This window comes from Euprymna scolopes, chromosome 17, assembly GCF_053919585.1.
Source record: "Euprymna scolopes isolate OS-2025 chromosome 17, ASM5391958v1, whole genome shotgun sequence".
Classification (NCBI taxonomy): Eukaryota; Metazoa; Mollusca; class Cephalopoda; order Sepiida; family Sepiolidae; genus Euprymna; species Euprymna scolopes.
The window spans coordinates 89,423,934-89,441,303 of NC_136498.1; the positions used below are offsets into that span (position 1 = coordinate 89,423,934).

General features: G+C 37.7%; 1 non-coding gene across 1 annotated transcript; it reads left to right on the top strand.

Moving 5' to 3' along the window:
- Positions 1-13,044: 13,044 nt before the first annotated feature.
- On the top strand, positions 13,045-13,151 carry LOC145297398 (U6 spliceosomal RNA). Its single transcript, XR_013870248.1, has one exon. It is a non-coding gene; the product is annotated as a U6 spliceosomal RNA (small nuclear RNA).
- The last annotated feature ends 4,219 nt before the right edge of the window (positions 13,152-17,370 follow it).

The window sequence follows — 17,370 nt, forward strand, 5'->3', positions numbered from 1 at the left end:
AAATATTCAAATCAGTCCATCATTTGGGAATTCCATGTCGATAATCATTGAACCGCATTTTGTTTTATTATTTTTTTGAAATTCCCACTTTCTATCGTTTAAACAGTCATTGTGTTCTATCTCATTTATCGTTTTTGTGACTGTTGCGACAGGTCGATCTATGCTAATAATAATTATGGCATGAGAAGGTGACGCACGAAATATATATAACCCCTCGCCTCCTTAATGCGTGGCAGGTAATTTATCATTGTGACAGGTAAATGTTATCTTACATAAAAGACGAGAGTGACTATGTAAATAAGGTACGCGATCGTTATCAATATTTGATTAGCAAACAAGGCAACGGGACAGTTAATTTCGGAGTTATTTTTGTCGCACCCTCTATTTCGTGACGTAAAGCAAAAAAAAAAAAAAAAAAAGCAAAAAAAAAAAAAGCAAAAAAAAAACAACAACCAAACAAAAAACAAACAAAAAAAACAAAGAATTGTGAATAATAATAATAATAATAATAATAATAATAATAATAATAAGAAGAAGAAGAAGAAGAAGAAGGGGAAGAAGAAGGGGAAGAAGAAGAAGAAGAAGAAGAAGAAGAAGAAGAAGAAAAAGAAGAAGAATACATATGAGAAGGAGAATGGGAAAGAAGAAATATAAGAGAATAAGAAGATATAGAAAGAAGAAGAAAAAAATATGGGACATTAGAAAAGATAAAAAAGAAAAAAAGAAATAGGGATAATTGGACATTGGAAAGACAAAGGAGAATAAGAAGAAATAAAATAGTGATAGTAGAAACGATGAATGATAAAAATAAGAAATATGAAAGAAATAATTGTGAAAGAAGAAGACATTTAAAAAGAATATAAGGCAGAAGAAGGAATATGAGAAGTGTAATAGAGGAAGAATACGAAGAAGAGGAATACAAATAGGAAAAAGAAGATATAGGAGAGGCATAATGCGGAGTAAGAAAAAAAAAACTATACAAGGGAGAATAGAGACAGAAATAATGAAAAAAAAAAAGAAAAAAAGAAAGAAAGAATGGCAAAAGAGGAAAATGAAGATGAAATAGAGAAGATGAAAAAGATGACAAAGATGAAAGATGAAAAAGCTGAAAGATGAAAAAGCTGAAAAATGAATAAGGAAAAGAGGAACGGTTGGTGGATACAGAGGAAGAAGAAGGAGGCGGAAAGAAGGCATAAGAGAGAAAAAAAAGGATTAAGAAGAAAGATGCGGTAAAAATATATGAGCCACATGAAAAAAATTGAGAAAAGAAAAGAAAAACAGGATGAGGAAACAAATAACATGATGAAAAGTGATGAACGTGCGACGCAAAAGAATAAAAAGAAGCGATAAATATATAAATAGATAATGAAAGGTAGAGGAAGTAGAGTCTTAAATTAAACATATTGAACTAGATTACAACAACAGTAATATTAATATATAAATATATATATATATATATATATATATATATATAAAAATGTAAAGTTGGTTCGTTCTTAACAAATAAAACCATGTTTATACGTTACCAATTTATTTGAAATTTTCAGACAACCCATTTTTAGAGTCGAGGTATGTTTTTATGTTATTAAAATAAATTTACCTAATTAAAATTAAAATATTAAATGAAATAAATATATTTATTTAATCGTTTCTGCGAATCTGTTCTGTTGATAAAACTGAACTTCCGGTTCGATTCATTTCACAGCCACGAATTGACGAAAGGTTTCATTTTCTGTTAACTCGATAAGTAAAAAAAAACAAAAAAAAAACATATTTCATTTGTTTATCTTCCAATTTTTTTAATTTACACATCTTTTCTTTATTATATAAGGCCAAAAAAAAAGTTTGTTGCTTGCTTTTGAGGTTTTTTTTTGTTTTTCTATATAAGATTACTCATGCAGAGAGTGATCCGTGCTGAAATAATGTTATTATTTAAAAAGTCATTCTTAACATGGGGAGGTAAGGATGTTTTGTACCTATTCTGTACTTTAACCTTACAATTGAATAAATAAAAAAAACATATCGTAAAACGTTATTTAAACGTGGAAATATGATTTAAAAAATAGCGCGGATCGCTCTCTGCATTAGCACCATTTTTATTTATTGCGGACTATTATTCTCATCTTTATTAGTTGTTGTTTCACGAATTTTCGGCCAACTATTCCTCTGGCCTTCATGAAAAGAAGTCCTTTTATAAATGTTCAGTAACTTTTTCCTTTTATTATTCTTAAAGAGTAAAACTTTTCTTATTCATGAAAGGAGTTAAGCCTACGTAAATAAATAAATGTTTGTACACATGACAAATTATCAATAAATGGTTTAGTTACTTTTTTAAAAAAATGTTTGTAAAAGTGCGAAAGGCGACGTTGTTGTATACTCCCATGCTTAATTTCTATACTTATAGGTTTTTGGAATTTTTTTTTCACTAGATTATTATTGATTGGACACTAATTAAACAGATTATTAAAAAAAAAAATGTAAAAAAGAAATCATTATTTCGACATTTGAAAGTGGTGCTCACTTTTTAGTTACAACGTTCTGATAAATCAGTCACCCATTTTGTAAGCAATAAAAACGCGGTATATCAAACCCATAGAAAGTAAAAATAATGAGTCTCTACCGCATTTGTAAGTCAGAAATATATTTGTTTCTCAAAGAAAAAAAAAGAGAGAGAACAGGACTTTTTTTATTGTTTTCATGAAAATAAAGTTTCGAGATTTTTAATTATTTTTTTTTTTTTACTTATTTAGTCAGTTTGTGGGTTTTTTTTTTTAAATTGTTTTTGTGAAAGGTGAGTTTTTTTTTCCAAAACTTTTGTTTTGTTTCTTTTTAATTTTTTTAAAGTATTATAAATTTCACTAATCTAAAAAAATACCAAATTATTAAACATTTCTCCAGCATGTTAGTGAAATTTATAATACTTTAAAAAAATTAAAAAGAAACAAAACAAAAGTTTTGACTCCACAATTTTCCTTTCAATGACGACATTTATAGGTTTCCGAGTATGCTGAACACGCAAATTGCATTGAAATTTTGCGGAAATAAATAGTTGTATTATGCATTGTATTCTTCGGCGGCCATCTTTTTACGTGCACACGCGCCATAAACAAATACACACACGTAAAAAAGATGGCCGCCAAAGATTACAATGCATAATACAACTTTTTATATCTTGATAACTACTTATTTCTGGAAAATTTCGATGCGATTTTCGTATTCAGCATAGTCGAAAACCATTTCAAGTCGTCATTTAAAAGAAAATTGAGGAGGTGGACCTAATCTAAAAATTTACCAATCCCGTACGCCTCCCGATACATTGCTTCGTCAACATGCGACCATTTTATATCTCCCGAAGACACTTCCGTATTTAGAAAAAAAAAAAAAAAATAAATAAAAAGTGACCGATTTACCAGAACGTGGTAACTAAAAAGTGAGTATCCCTTTCAAATGTTGAAATGATTTTTTTTTTTTCATTTTTTTTTCATAATCTGGTTAGTGTTCAATCAATAATAATCCAGTGAAAAAATTTCAAAAAACCTATCAGTATAGAAACTTCACCACGTAAGTAAATAAATAAAAAATGTTACGTGCGCATGCGTTAGCCTTGACTAGGGGGTACTAAGGGAACGACCATTAAATAATTCTGCGGGTCGCCATGGAACTCAACGCCCAAGGAGTATCAAAATAGTTTTCATGATCTGAAGAAATTTTTTTTTCCGAAAAGTGGGTGATCACTTTTCCATCTAAATTTAACTTAAAATGAGCACCCACTTTCTAGCCACCTGAGAGAGGGGGGATTTTTCTCCATGTTTATTGGCTAAACAGCTTTCATTTATGCTTACGCATAGCATAAACAAAGGCTACGGCTGTTAAATGGAAAATAGTCCCAGAGTTCAGGGGTTATTACCATGCAAAAGAAATCAAACAAAAAGCTTTTTAGCCAAGAAACAGAAAAATGCCCCTCTCTCAGGTGGCCAGAAAGTGGGTGCTCATTCTAAGTTAAATTTACATTGAAAAGTGATCACCCACTTTTCGAAAAAGTAATTTCATGAATGTCATGAAAACTTTTTTTTTGCTACGTAAACGGTTTGCAGATTCGTTTTTAGCACACCGAAATCTACAATAAAATATTTCGTTATATATGAACGTGAAACGGGCCTTAAAGTAAAATGATACCGGATTTTTTTGAGCAGATTTGCCGTTTAGTTGTACAAATATCCTCAAACCAGGTAATCACTAAAAGGGATTTTTAAAAGTCGTCACCTGTATCGAGCAAAAGTTTAAAACCACCGATTATATGCCAGCCTACATCATGGTAACATATATTGAGTGAGTTCCTAACAGTATTTTTAGTTTAAACTCATTTTCCCAAAATTTCCCCAAACTTAACGTGTTCGATACAGTCTGCCGCCATTTGTATTTTTCAGATATACCGATAAACATTGAATGTTTTTGAACCGATTATACATTACATAAAAACACTAAAATCTTATCCAGTTAGGTAGAACACTTACTTTTCTTGCCTTTGATAACATTTATTTGTTATATATTTATTTTTTGACAACTTCTTTGTATCTGTGTTTAGTAATATAAACCCTTTTCATTTAATGTAACGTTTAGTCGGCTCGAAAAACAGTGTTTATTGGTGTATTTGAAAGCTACAAATGGTGGTGGACACTGTTGATTACTTTAAGTTAGAGAAAGTGAGTAAAAACTAAAAAAACTATACAAAATACTGTCAGAAACCTATCCATTATGCCAGCCTATGTCATGGTAACATATGTTTGGTGAGTTTTGTATAGTTTTTAGTTTTCAACTTACTTTCCCAAACTTAACGTATTCAACAGAATTCGCGACCATTTCTGTTTTTTGAGCCAATTAAACATTTTACATTACATAAAAACACTAAACAATTATCCAATTAGGTAGAAACGTAAATTACCTTACCTTTGCTTTCATTTATTTGTTTTTGGACGACTTTTTCGAATCTGTGTATAGTAACCCCCCTCCCCCCACCATCAACCAAATATTAATTACTAAATCACATTTTTTAAAACAACAAAAAAAAAAAAGCATTTAGCGTTTCAACATTTTTGCTACGTTCGGCTTCATCCACTGATTGTTGGTCAAGTCCAAAACATGAATGATTGACAGAAACTCTCGAGGATCCAGATCAAATTCTGAAAGAGTACCATTTTTTTCAGTTTCGCCTTCTTTTTCACTTTTTGCAGTAGATTGCTGTACTAATATAAGAAACATGCATTTTCTCTTTTATTAAATTTTTCCATTACACCAAATTGAGCCACTGCAAGGCGTGGCAGGGTACAGCTAGTGTATATATATATATATATATATATATATATATATATATATATATATATATATATACTAGCTGTACCCTGCCACGCATTGCAGTGGCTTGAGCCAATTAAAAAGAAACAAAACAAAAGTTTTGAAAAAAAAAACTCACCTTTCACAAAAACAATTAAAAAAAAATAAACCCACAAACTGACTAAATAAGTAAAAAAAAAAAATAATTAAAAATCTCGAAACTTTATTTTCATGAAAACAATAAAAAAAGTCCTGTTCTCTCTCTTTTTTTTTCTTTGAGAAACAAATATATTTCTGACTTACAAATGCGGTAGAGACTCATTATTTTTACTTTCTATGGGTTTGATATACCGCGTTTTTATTGCTTACAAAATGGGTGACTGATTTATCAGAACGTTGTAACTAAAAAGTGAGCACCACTTTCAAATGTCGAAATAATGATTTCTTTTTTACATTTTTTTTTTTAATAATCTGTTTAATTAGTGTCCAATCAATAATAATCTAGTGAAAAAAAATTCCAAAAACCTATAAGTATAGAAATTAAGCATGGGAGTATATAACAACGTCGCCTTTCGCACTTTTACAAACATTTTTTTAAAAAAGTAACTAAACCATTTATTGATAATTTGTCACGTGTACAAACATTTATTTATTTACGTAGGCTTAACTCCTTTCATGAATAAGAAAAGTTTTACTCTTTAAGAATAATAAAAGGAAAAAGTTACTGAACATTTATAAAAGGACTTCTTTTCATGAAGGCCAGAGGAATAGTTGGCCGAAAATTCGTGAAACAACAACTAATAAAGATGAGAATAATAGTCCGCAATAAATAAAAATGGTGCTAATGCAGAGAGCGATCCGCGCTATTTTTTAAATCATATTTCCACGTTTAAATAACGTTTTACGATATGTTTTTTTTTATTTATTCAATTGTAAGGTTAAAGTACAGAATAGGTACAAAACATCCTTACCTCCCCATGTTAAGAATGACTTTTTAAATAATAACATTATTTCAGCACGGATCACTCTCTGCATGAGTAATCTTATATAGAAAAACAAAAAAAAACCCTCAAAAGCAAGCAACAAACTTTTTTTTTTTGGCCTTATATAATAAAGAAAAGATGTGTAAATTAAAAAAATTGGAAGATAAACAAATGAAATATGTTTTTTTTTGTTTTTTTTTTTACTTATCGAGTTAACAGAAAATGAAACCTTTCGTCAATTCGTGGCTGTGAAATGAATCGAACCGGAAGTTCAGTTTTATCAACAGAACAGATTCGCAGAAACGATTAAATAAATATATTTATTTCATTTAATATTTTAATTTTAATTAGGTAAATTTATTTTAATAACATAAAAACATACCTCGACTCTAAAAATGGGTTGTCTGAAAATTTCAAATAAATTGGTAACGTATAAACATGGTTTTATTTGTTAAGAACGAACCAACTTTACATTTTTATATATATATAGATATACCAATAATAATAATAATAATAATAATAATAATAATAATAATAATAATAATAATGGAGATTTTTGGAAATAATAAAACTAAACAAAACAATGTTTCTAAATTCTCTTTTGCTTTCGTGATTGAACGCAAGTTTCGAGTTTAATTTTTAAAGATGGACGGGCAAATAGATTCGCGAAAATTGAGTGAAGATTAGATTCCTAAAACAAAACAAAGAAACAAAAAAACAAACCCCGACAAAATAAAGAAAACATTTCAGATAGAAATCAAATGTTAAAGCGTCATCACATGGTGGGTGAGTGGGAGGATCGATGAACGGGTTAGAGTGAATTTTATTAGCCTCGATTTGAAAAAAAAAAAAAAAAAAAAAAAAAAAAAGCGTTTAACATTTCGGTATTTTGATTTTGATGAATTATCGTTTGATTTACAGTTGAAACAAAGTTTCAAGGTCCAACTAGATAGATAGATAGATAGATAGAGAGCAAGGAAGGGTGTGAGCGGGAGACAAAGTGATATAGATAAAACAACGCAGATTAAGAGTTTAGGAATAATAATATGTAAGAATTTCTCTTACTCGTTTTTGCCTTTGGCAGAATGTATAAGAAAATCTTTCCTACCTTCAATGACCTCGGGTTTTGAGAGATGGATGCGAAAGCCTCTTTCCCTTTGTGATTGTTTTTTATACTAATGGATAAATCATGTGACCCTAGACCTTCTATAAAATTGTATGGGTTGACTAGCTTGAGTATTATTTTATTACCCCCACTCCTGAGTCTACGCTGCGATTATTTTGTAAGTCTGTTATCTCTTCTCTGTCTTTTTCCTCTTCTTCCTCTTCACTGAGCCGGATTTTTTTCTACGCAATTTTTTCCCCCCTCCTACTGTTTTTACTGTTATTTATAACAGTTTTGTGAACTTTTTTAACCGTTTTTTAAACGGTTCGGCTATGGCCGCTTCTGCGAGCCAGACGCCTGTTATCGTCAATATGGAGACGGAGAACGGCGCAGCTGCAAACCCGTGGACCAAACCCCCGAAAGTCGACATTGACATAGACCAGTTCATAGAGAAGGCAAAACAATGCCTAGACAAAGTCACCAACACCGGACTTATAGTCGACATACCGAAACTCGAAGAGATCAACAAGAGATGCCTTACACTATTCGTCGTGGATAGAAAGTCCAAAAAAGTAATACGAGCCTCAGTCGATATCATCCTAACCCTACTAGCTAACGCAGGATTGAGACCCTTACGCGTCATCAAATGTAAGGGGTACAACACGTGGAGCGCTCTCTTCAACACCGCGCAGGAGTGCCTCACTATTTCCCAAAAGGGAATCATCACCCAACAACATATCCTCAGAACAGAGTACATGGGCAAGAGACGCACCACAGTCTCAGTTTTCCACGTCCCGCACCACATTGACGGCGAACAACTTGGTGCCTTCTTCTTAAAATTCGGGGAGATGGTCCACGTGGAAGTGGATGAGTTCCACGGAGTATGGAGCTTTGACATACTCCTCAATAAAGAGGATTTTATGAGTATACCATTCTTCTTAGAGGTTGGCGAAGAAAGACTACCGATAATAGTGGCTGGCAGACGTCCCACATGTTGGAACTGCGGGGAAATCGGACACCTAACATCCGAGTGTCCACTTAAAAAACCCCCACCAAACCAAAAGAAAACTACAGGCCAGCACTTAGGAACCAGCATGCCAAGTATTCCCAAACAGCCAGCTGATGAAGCGACCAACGACATCCTGAAAGGAGAACCCTGGCAGATCGCTCCCGGCAAAAAAACCCCTGGACGCATCTCCCTCGACCAGATGACATAAAAAGCCTAAAAAAATGTTGTGTTGGGAGGGTCCCGGTAAAAATTCACCCCTCCCTGTATAGGATAGTAAAATTAACCTATCCTTTGCATGTCGGTGGTATCTCTCGTGACGGCCTCATCGATACTACGATGGGTACTTATTCCCTCACGAGAGCCGTCGGCATGCTCACGACCGCGATGTTCGTTCCTGGTTCCCAACCCTAAGGCACCACCATGGATCTCAAGCTTGCTAGTTTAAATGTCCGAGGGCTAAGGGCCGACTCGCGCAAATGGCGCTTGAGTTTGGACCTGCAGCACCTCGGAGTGGATATCTGTTGTGTGCAGGAAACCCACCTTATTCCTGGTGACCATTTGGGTGCACTGTCTAAGACCTTTGAGGCTTACTCAGCGCACTATAATTCTCGCTCGAGAGGGGTTTCCTGGCTAGTTAAAAGGTCTCTAGATGCGTCGTGTGACCCGTGTTACTTGGATCCGGAGGGAAGACTATGTGTTTTGGATGCTACCATAAAGGGTAGGGCATTACGTCTTATTGGGGTTTATGCGCCCAATAGCCATTCTGAGCTGGCTGGTTTTTTTCGGCGGATCGAGCAGTTCATAGATGTTTCCAGAACGGTTATCTTAGCGGGAGACTGGAACGCCGTCCTGGATCCCGAGTTAGATCGATTTGGGTTAACATCTAGGGGAACTAACAGAGATCGGGATGCTGTTTTATTTCGTGAATTTGTGGATAAGTTTGATCTTATCGACAAATTCCGAAATGAAAAGCCCCGTGACTTAGTGTGGACTTGGACAGGTAGAGGCGGCTCCGATTCGATGCAGCTCTCGAGCTATATCGACCGGTTCTTAGTTAGGCGAGTCGACGTAGGAGTATTGAATTGTCCAAGTTTCCACAATATAGTTTACTCGGATCACAGACTTGTTCGTGTACGGGTAAACTTAGATAGACCTAAGCCTAGATTAGCCGGTTACTGGAAGCTCAACACGTCGTTGTTCGATGTGAAGGGCTTCCGTGACGGGCTATTACTAACCCTACAGCGGGAATTGACGGGGGCAATTATTGGGAATAGGTGGTGGGTAAAAGTTAAGGAAGCCATTAGGTCCTTTGCTGCTGACTTTAGCAAAAGACTCAAACTAGATTCTAGGGCAGCTAAAGTGACACTAGAGTCTAGACTAGATCGGGCGGTGGAGGAGGGGGATAGTGCTAGCGTTAATATAATTAGGGCTCGGCTTGCCTCCCTTGCTGAAAAGGAGCACCAAGCCTTAGCGATTAGGGCTAGGTTAAAAAGAATGCCCCAGGAAGCAACAAACATGGCCGCTGAACTGCGTGCAGAGGAGCTTAGGCAAGCGGCTGATAGGCACATCGCTCGTGTCACATTGCCGGACGGGCGTACCGTGACCACAAACCAGGGTGTGCTGGAGGCGTTTAGATCCCATTTCCAGGAGCTTTTTTCCATGGAACCCGGTCTGTCATTAGAACAGTTTGACACCTATTTGGCTGACTTTTCTCGTCTTTCGACGACCGAAGCGGCTAGGTGCGAAGGTGGCATAACGGAGGATGAAGTCATTGAAGCCTTAAAGCGGGTCGGCCTTAATAAGTCACCGGGGATCGATGGTCTTCCCTACGAAGTGTATTTGAGGTTGTCGCACATCTTCGTCCCCTTACTGACGGTTTTGTTTAACTCATGGTTTAGGAACGGCTCAATCCCCAAGTACTTTACCATGGGTGTGATAAAGCTTGTTCGTAAAAGCAAAGATGGAGGGGATGGGTTAGGCAATTTCAGGCCCTTAACGATGCTTAACGCTGAGTTAAAGATTTTGGCCAAGATTCTCGCAAATCGTCTGCAGCTTGTCCTGGCTCGTCTTATTAGCCCCGAGCAAACGTGTGCCGTGAAGGGCAGGACAATCCAGGATAACTTGCACTCGATACGCCTGATGATAGAAAAAGTCGACACTGAGGCCGCGCTGATCAATTTAGATCAGTCCAAAGCCTTCGATAGGGTTGACCATCGGTACTTGGGGGCTGTTTTATCGGCGGCCGGTTTTGGCCCGCAATTTCGCTCTTGGGTTCATCTTCTCTATGCTAACCCCGCGGTGATGGTAGAAGTAAATGGGAAGAGGTCGAGACCCTTCAGTTTGTCACGTTCCATTCGTCAAGGGTGCCCGTTATCACCCATGCTATATGTGCTTGCGATCGAGCCATTTTTGCGCAGGCTAAGGGTGAATCCGGTCCTACGCGGAATCACTTTGCCAGGTGTGGATGCCCAGGCGAAGTACTCCGCCTATGCCGACGACGTAACTGTGCTTGTAACGAGCAGTGCTGAGATTAGTGTCGTCGGTGTAGAAATCAGATTGTATGAAACGGTAACAGGGGCCAAAATTAACTGCGACAAGTCTTCGGGTTTGCGCATTGGTGCCTGGAGGGGTATGCCCCTTCAGGGGCCCTTTAGTTGGAGCGATGGGCCTTGCAAGATACTCGGCGTCTGGTTTGGTCCTGACCTCCAGCTGGAGAAAAATTGGTCGGAGGTTCTGAAAGCGGTACGGTCTGCAGCTTCACGGTGGATCAGTAGAAACCTTTCATTAAAGGGGCGAGCGGAGGTGTGTAATACCCACATCTATCCAATCGCTATTTATCGTCTATCAGTGCTTCCAATCCCGTCAGACACACTGCTATATTTGCAGAGGGCTCTTTTCAACTTCTTATGGCTTGGAAGGGCCCCTAAGGTCTGTCGCGATGTCTGCTACCTACATCCTTCTGAAGGCGGTCTAGGTATGCCAAACGTGGAGATTCGGCTATACACGCTACGGCTCTACTACTTAGATCGAATGTGCACACAAGATAGGGAAAACGGTGGCCTCTGGATGGAGGACACTAAGAAAGCCTTCCCGGCTTTGAGAGGGGTGCACTACTCCGAGGGGGAGGCACACAGGTTGCCCCGAGGTGAATGCCCCTTCTATCGCGAGTGCCGGCGCGCACTGAAGTCCCTCTTAAGAGTGAAGGAAAGCCTCTCTAACACTCTGCTGTTGTCCCGAAAGGCATTATATCGGGTTTTAGTGAGGGGATCCGTAACGGATGTCATCGGTGGGAGGCTCCCTTTGACGAAGGAGCAGCTCCGCTCAATCTGGCCTTGGGCGCCTGGGTCAGGATGCCTCACTAACGATGAGGCTTCCTTGACCTGGCTGGTAATTCGGGATGCTCTCTGGGTCGGTAAGAGACTCCACTCAGCTGGCTTGGTGGACTCGCCTATTTGTAAACGGTGCGGCGATGAGGATGAGACTTTATGTCACGCCTTCGTTTATTGTCGCATCGTGACGCCGCTGATTGAGTTTGTTACAGGTCTCATGGTCCGCATACTGAACGCATCCTCATTAACTTTGGCTCCTATTAATGTCTGTAGCAATTGGGCTCCGACAACGGATAGGCTCAGAAAAGATTTGTGTTTGATCTTGCTAGCTGTGATGAGAGGTGTTATCTGGAACACACGTATGAAAGTGGTCTATGGAACTGAGGACTTTGCTCCCCTCGACCTTATACGACTCTTCCGTCATTATTTGAAGGATCGTATCAAGGCCGAGAGAGTTAGACTCTCTCCGTCAGACTTTGTTGAAAGGTGGGTGTCAGTTGCGCGTGTGTGTCGGGTGAGAGAAGCAAGTCTTGACTGGTTCTTGGATGTTCCTTAGGAAAAAGAATTTTGGGTGACAGGAACGAAGTCAGCCCTGACTCGTTTTTAGTCCAGAGTAGGTCACGATATAGGCAAGAGTAGGACCATTATTTAGGCTTCTTTGTTCATAACCTAGCTAGTGTGTGATAGCGATCATTAGGCCCCTTTTAAGTTTGCCCCTTTTTTTTTTTTTTTTTTTTTTTTTTTAACCCCACTCCCCTCCCCAATTAGGTGACAGGTCGCTTGATTCGCCAGAGATGCGGGTTCCCTTTCGAAGTTTTCGTAAGAGGTGTTTTTAAATAAAGCGTTCGGACCCGCATCACCCTTTCGACTGGCGAATCGGTGTATCTGCCATAGTTTAACAACGGGGGGGTCTTTTGTTACTAACATTGTAAATATTTCATTTATATTTTGTATATAAAATTTTTATCTTCCCAAACCCCCCTTTCTTAAGGGTTTTAATTAGGTTATCATGGTATGATGTTCTTATGGTGATTGATGAAGGATGTATACGCTGATGGATGTATAGTATGAATGTGGTATTATGGTGTAAGTAGAGTGAAAGTAGGAACTAGTTAGGTTAGATTAGTTAGCACTAGTCAGAGAAGACCGTCCTTTCCCCTCCCCCATCTTCGGCCTTGTGCCAAATTTTTCTGAATTTTTATTTGTAAATTTTCTGAAAATAAATACCTATTTTATTACCCCCATCTTTACAATCGGTTCACACCGTGTCTGAAGTTGTTCCCTTTGGTACTCGCTTCGGCAGTACATATACTAAAATTGGAACGATACAGAGAAGATTAGCATGGCCCCTGCGCAAGGATGACACGCAAATTCGTGAAGCGTTCCATATTTTAAAAAAGAAAAGAAGAAAAAAAAGTAAAAAAAAAGAGAAAAAAAGGAACAACTTCAGACACGGTGTGAACCGATTGTAAAGATGGGGGTAATAAAATAATACTCAAGCTAGTCAACCCATACAATTTTATAGAAGGTCTAGGGTCACATGATTTATCCATTAGTATAAAAAACAATCACAAAGGGAAAGACGCTTTCGCATCCATCTCTCAAAACCCGAGGTCATTGAAGGTAGGAAAGATTTTCTTATAAATGAAAGAGACACTCAGAAAAGCAACAAAGGCTCACCTTAAATTCCAAGAATATTTTATTTACAAGAAAGGTAAAATGAGTCCATATTTGCAAAAGAGTGCACCTCTTTAGCTTCGGCCAAATGGCGGGTAGTTTATGCCTCGAAAGGTGTAGGTAGTTTTCTTCTGTGAAGATGCTGGTTGAATTCAGCCGCTCGTAGAAGTGGTTGAGGGTTCTCAAAATCCTTCCAGACTGGTCAAATAAGAACAACGCACATTGCGATCGATGTTCCATAATAAAGGATGCCCTCCTGCGGGCAATGTTGATGAATGTCATTAGTCCATAAACATTTTTGCCTCAGGCTTGTATCCGCATTTAAGTGAGCGGAGATAACAAATAGAATAGAACCTTGCCTTAGTTCATTTGGCACAGAGCGACACACCACGCGTCTGCTTTGCTCGACACGGAATGGAAATCTGTTTGAAGAAACACAATATTTCCGCCAATTCCTGAATCCTCCGCAGCAACTGAAACAATGCAATTTCATTGGTCAAAATAATCGCGTGATTGGAACAATCTAGCAGTTATCGCCCTTGCATTCTGAAATTTCTAACACACTGCCAAAGGAAGGAAGAGAAAGAAATGGATTACTCATTTCTTTCCTTTTTTTATCGGGAAATTAATGATTGTCGCTTATTTGGACAAGTTATTACAATGAAATTCTGTCCCAAAGGACTTAATATTAACACAATAATGGCAATTAAATTCAATGTGTGTCTGTTGTCAATCTGAACTTATAACGATCTCTCTATGGCAAACAGAGAATTTATTAGTAATAAAAGGTATGACTCTACTGATGAGTCTATAAAAGGAATATTCAATTATTAACTTGGTGTTTGGTCCGCTCAATCCGGACACACCCAATCTTCAACTTGTTGGTCGACCCCGACACAACCAAAATGGTACAACTCATTGCACGAGTCGCAACACACCATAGGTGTTGTTCCGTCGTTGGCGACTGAACATGTAGGGCAAAAAAAAGGGGCCTCTTTCTTCCGCAAATTCTGCTAATGCAGGTTCAGGGTTATGTTTTATCTCCAAAGGATAAATATTTTTTAAGGAATGAATTTGGACACACCCGTCTTTCAGAACTGAGGCTGAATGAACCCTGTTGTCCTTTCCGACCAATAATTTTACTACCTTACCCAACCCCCAGAAGGGCCGGGACTTATTAAGAGCTTTGATAAGAACAATTTCACCCTCTGATATTTTAGAGGTTTCATTTTCTGTAATGTGGGCGTCTACTTCTCAAATTGAGAGCAAGTAGTCATTATGCCAACTACGTTTAAATTTACTGACAAATTCATCCCTCATTTCAAGGGAATGTAAGAGCGAATTTCTATTTGGAGGTTCTGGACAAGGGTCGTCTGAACCGCTAAGATTGATAAGCAGGCGGGGATGATATCCTGTCTGCAAAAAATGGTTGGGAGTCAACCCATCAAGGCCTCTATCAAAAGCTGAAATAAATGTTAGTGGCCTATCATTTATGGCCTTTTGAACATCTGAAAGGCCGGTTAGGAACTCGAAATAACCGACCGTCCTCCTACCCAACAACTTGGAAAGACACTGTTTCACAGTTTTAATTAATCTCTCCCATACTCCACCATGCCATGCAGAGTACAGGGGAATTGTATAATGAACAATAGTAGTGGATTTGAAATGTTCTCTAAATTCATCAGACACAAATATATCTGATAATATAATACCCGACGCTATGAAAGGTTTAGCATTGTTGGAATACATATGAGTTGGTACACCAAATAAGTTGGTGAACCTAACGAACGCTAACAAGAAGGATCTTGCGCTCATGTCCGGTACCAATTCCAAGTGTATGGCACGTAAACTCATGCAAATAAACAGTAGGATGTACATTTTGACATCCTCATTATTGTTTTTGACAAAAAAATGTCCAGTAAAATCCACCCCTACACATTTGAAGGGCTGGACAAAATTTACTCTATCAGAAGGCAGTTGAGACCCAGAGGGTCCTTTGTGCGTCAGACACGACAAAAAAGGATTTGATATTGATGGGCGCTAGAGCACCCAAAACTTGTGGAATAACTTTAAACGCTAGAAATATAGCTAATAATTCCAAAACAGGTAGTGATTTTCCCTTGATGGGTGCCACTTTTGCCTTGGCGAATATCAAGGAACACTGAGCACCTTGTTTCGCATACACGGAAAACCCATATAGAAGCATCGCTAAGGCAAATAATTTCAACAGAGGATTCCGCTAGGAGAGTACATCTATGAAATTCAAAGTCCCCTATACAATTCAGCTCGTTGGCATGTGCTTGCCACGTGGCCTTAACTTCTTCAGGGATTTGTTGATCCCAAGACAACTCCTTTTTCCACAGTTGACTAATAATAATCTTCCCCTGCACGGTGACAGGAAGAAGTAAAGATAATGGATCATATACACTTGAAACTTGAGATAATATCTTGCGTTTGGTATTGGCATTGCCATCTATTACAGATGGAGCGAGTTTAAGGGTATCCCTTTCAACAGAATATTGATACCCCAGCACCTTTTCAAAGGTGGGGGAAGAAGACGAGATAGTACCGTCTTCCATCATTTTATTTTGTATGCTCGTGCAATTGGAGTTGCAGGATTGGAGTTCAAACCCCGCTTCTCCGAGTCTATCGTGGACTTTATTATACACATGGGTTAGAGTATCTCGGTCACTATTAGTAGTAACTAAATTGTCAGCATAGAAATTATTGGAAATCGAATGTGAAGCTAAATCGACTTCATATTTTTTGGCATGATGCTTAAGTATAAAGCTTAATATAAAAGGGGTGCCATTGAACCCAAATATAATAGTATTAAATCGGTAGGCGCACAATTTTCCATCTACCTTGAGGAAAAAACAAAATCTATTTTTATCTTCAATAGATTTTAACCTGATCTGTAAAAAAGCTTTGCGCAAATCGCCCAAAAGCACATATTTTTCTTTTCGGAAAGGTAGTAGAATATCTAGCAACAATGCAGTTAACACCTGAATAAGCAGCGTCGTTAATCGAAATGCTACCTTTGTGTTTCAATGAACAATTGAAAACAGGGCGGATTTTTGTAGTTATTCCCAGACCTTCTTTAATTACTGGCCGATGGGGAATCCATTTATAATTCTCATAAGTTCCATGGGGAACGGAGAAAGGTTCGATAATTCCGCAGTCTTCGTATTCTTTGAAGACCTGTATATAATCGTTATACAGTCCTTTTCCTTCCAAGGACTGGGCCACCCTATGCATTATTCGCAGTGAAGGCACATAATTGGACTCCACCTTGAGAAGCTTGTCATGCTCCCAAGGCACCTCGACATAATATTTTCCTTCCTTGAGAACTATAGCCTCTTCGAAGGCATTTATTTTTTCTTTATCAATTGAAGACAACTGGTTGGCATCCTCGATACCTATGGAGTCCAGAGAAAAAACTTTTCTACTCCACGTTCAACAGCAGGACCGTCAAAAAAAAGGTTGCATCACATCCTCGTAAGATGCTACTGGCTTTAATACACTATCAATTAAATATGGCTGACACATAGGGAGTGTTTTAATAACTTGATCGGAGGCTGGCAATTTTTCCACAGCCTTATCATTTTTGTTTAAAAAACTTGACCCCTCACCGAAGGGAATGATAAAATTGGGGAGTTTCCAAGCAGAACCTCCCAAGCACTTAATTAAACTGAGATTATGGATTCTAGGAATAAGATCCAAGCCAATGATACCGAGAATGTTAGAACCGTTTAGTTCAGAATAACCAGGGCAAAACTTATACCCTTTTTTAGTTAAATTCGACGTAATCTCGTCGAACCTGTTTACGTTAAATTTCAATTTCAAATTTTCAGCAAACAATGCAGAATGATAAAAAGGACGCTGATGTCCCAATTTAATAGACACTTCCAGCTCTGAAAGATGTAAGGACTTATT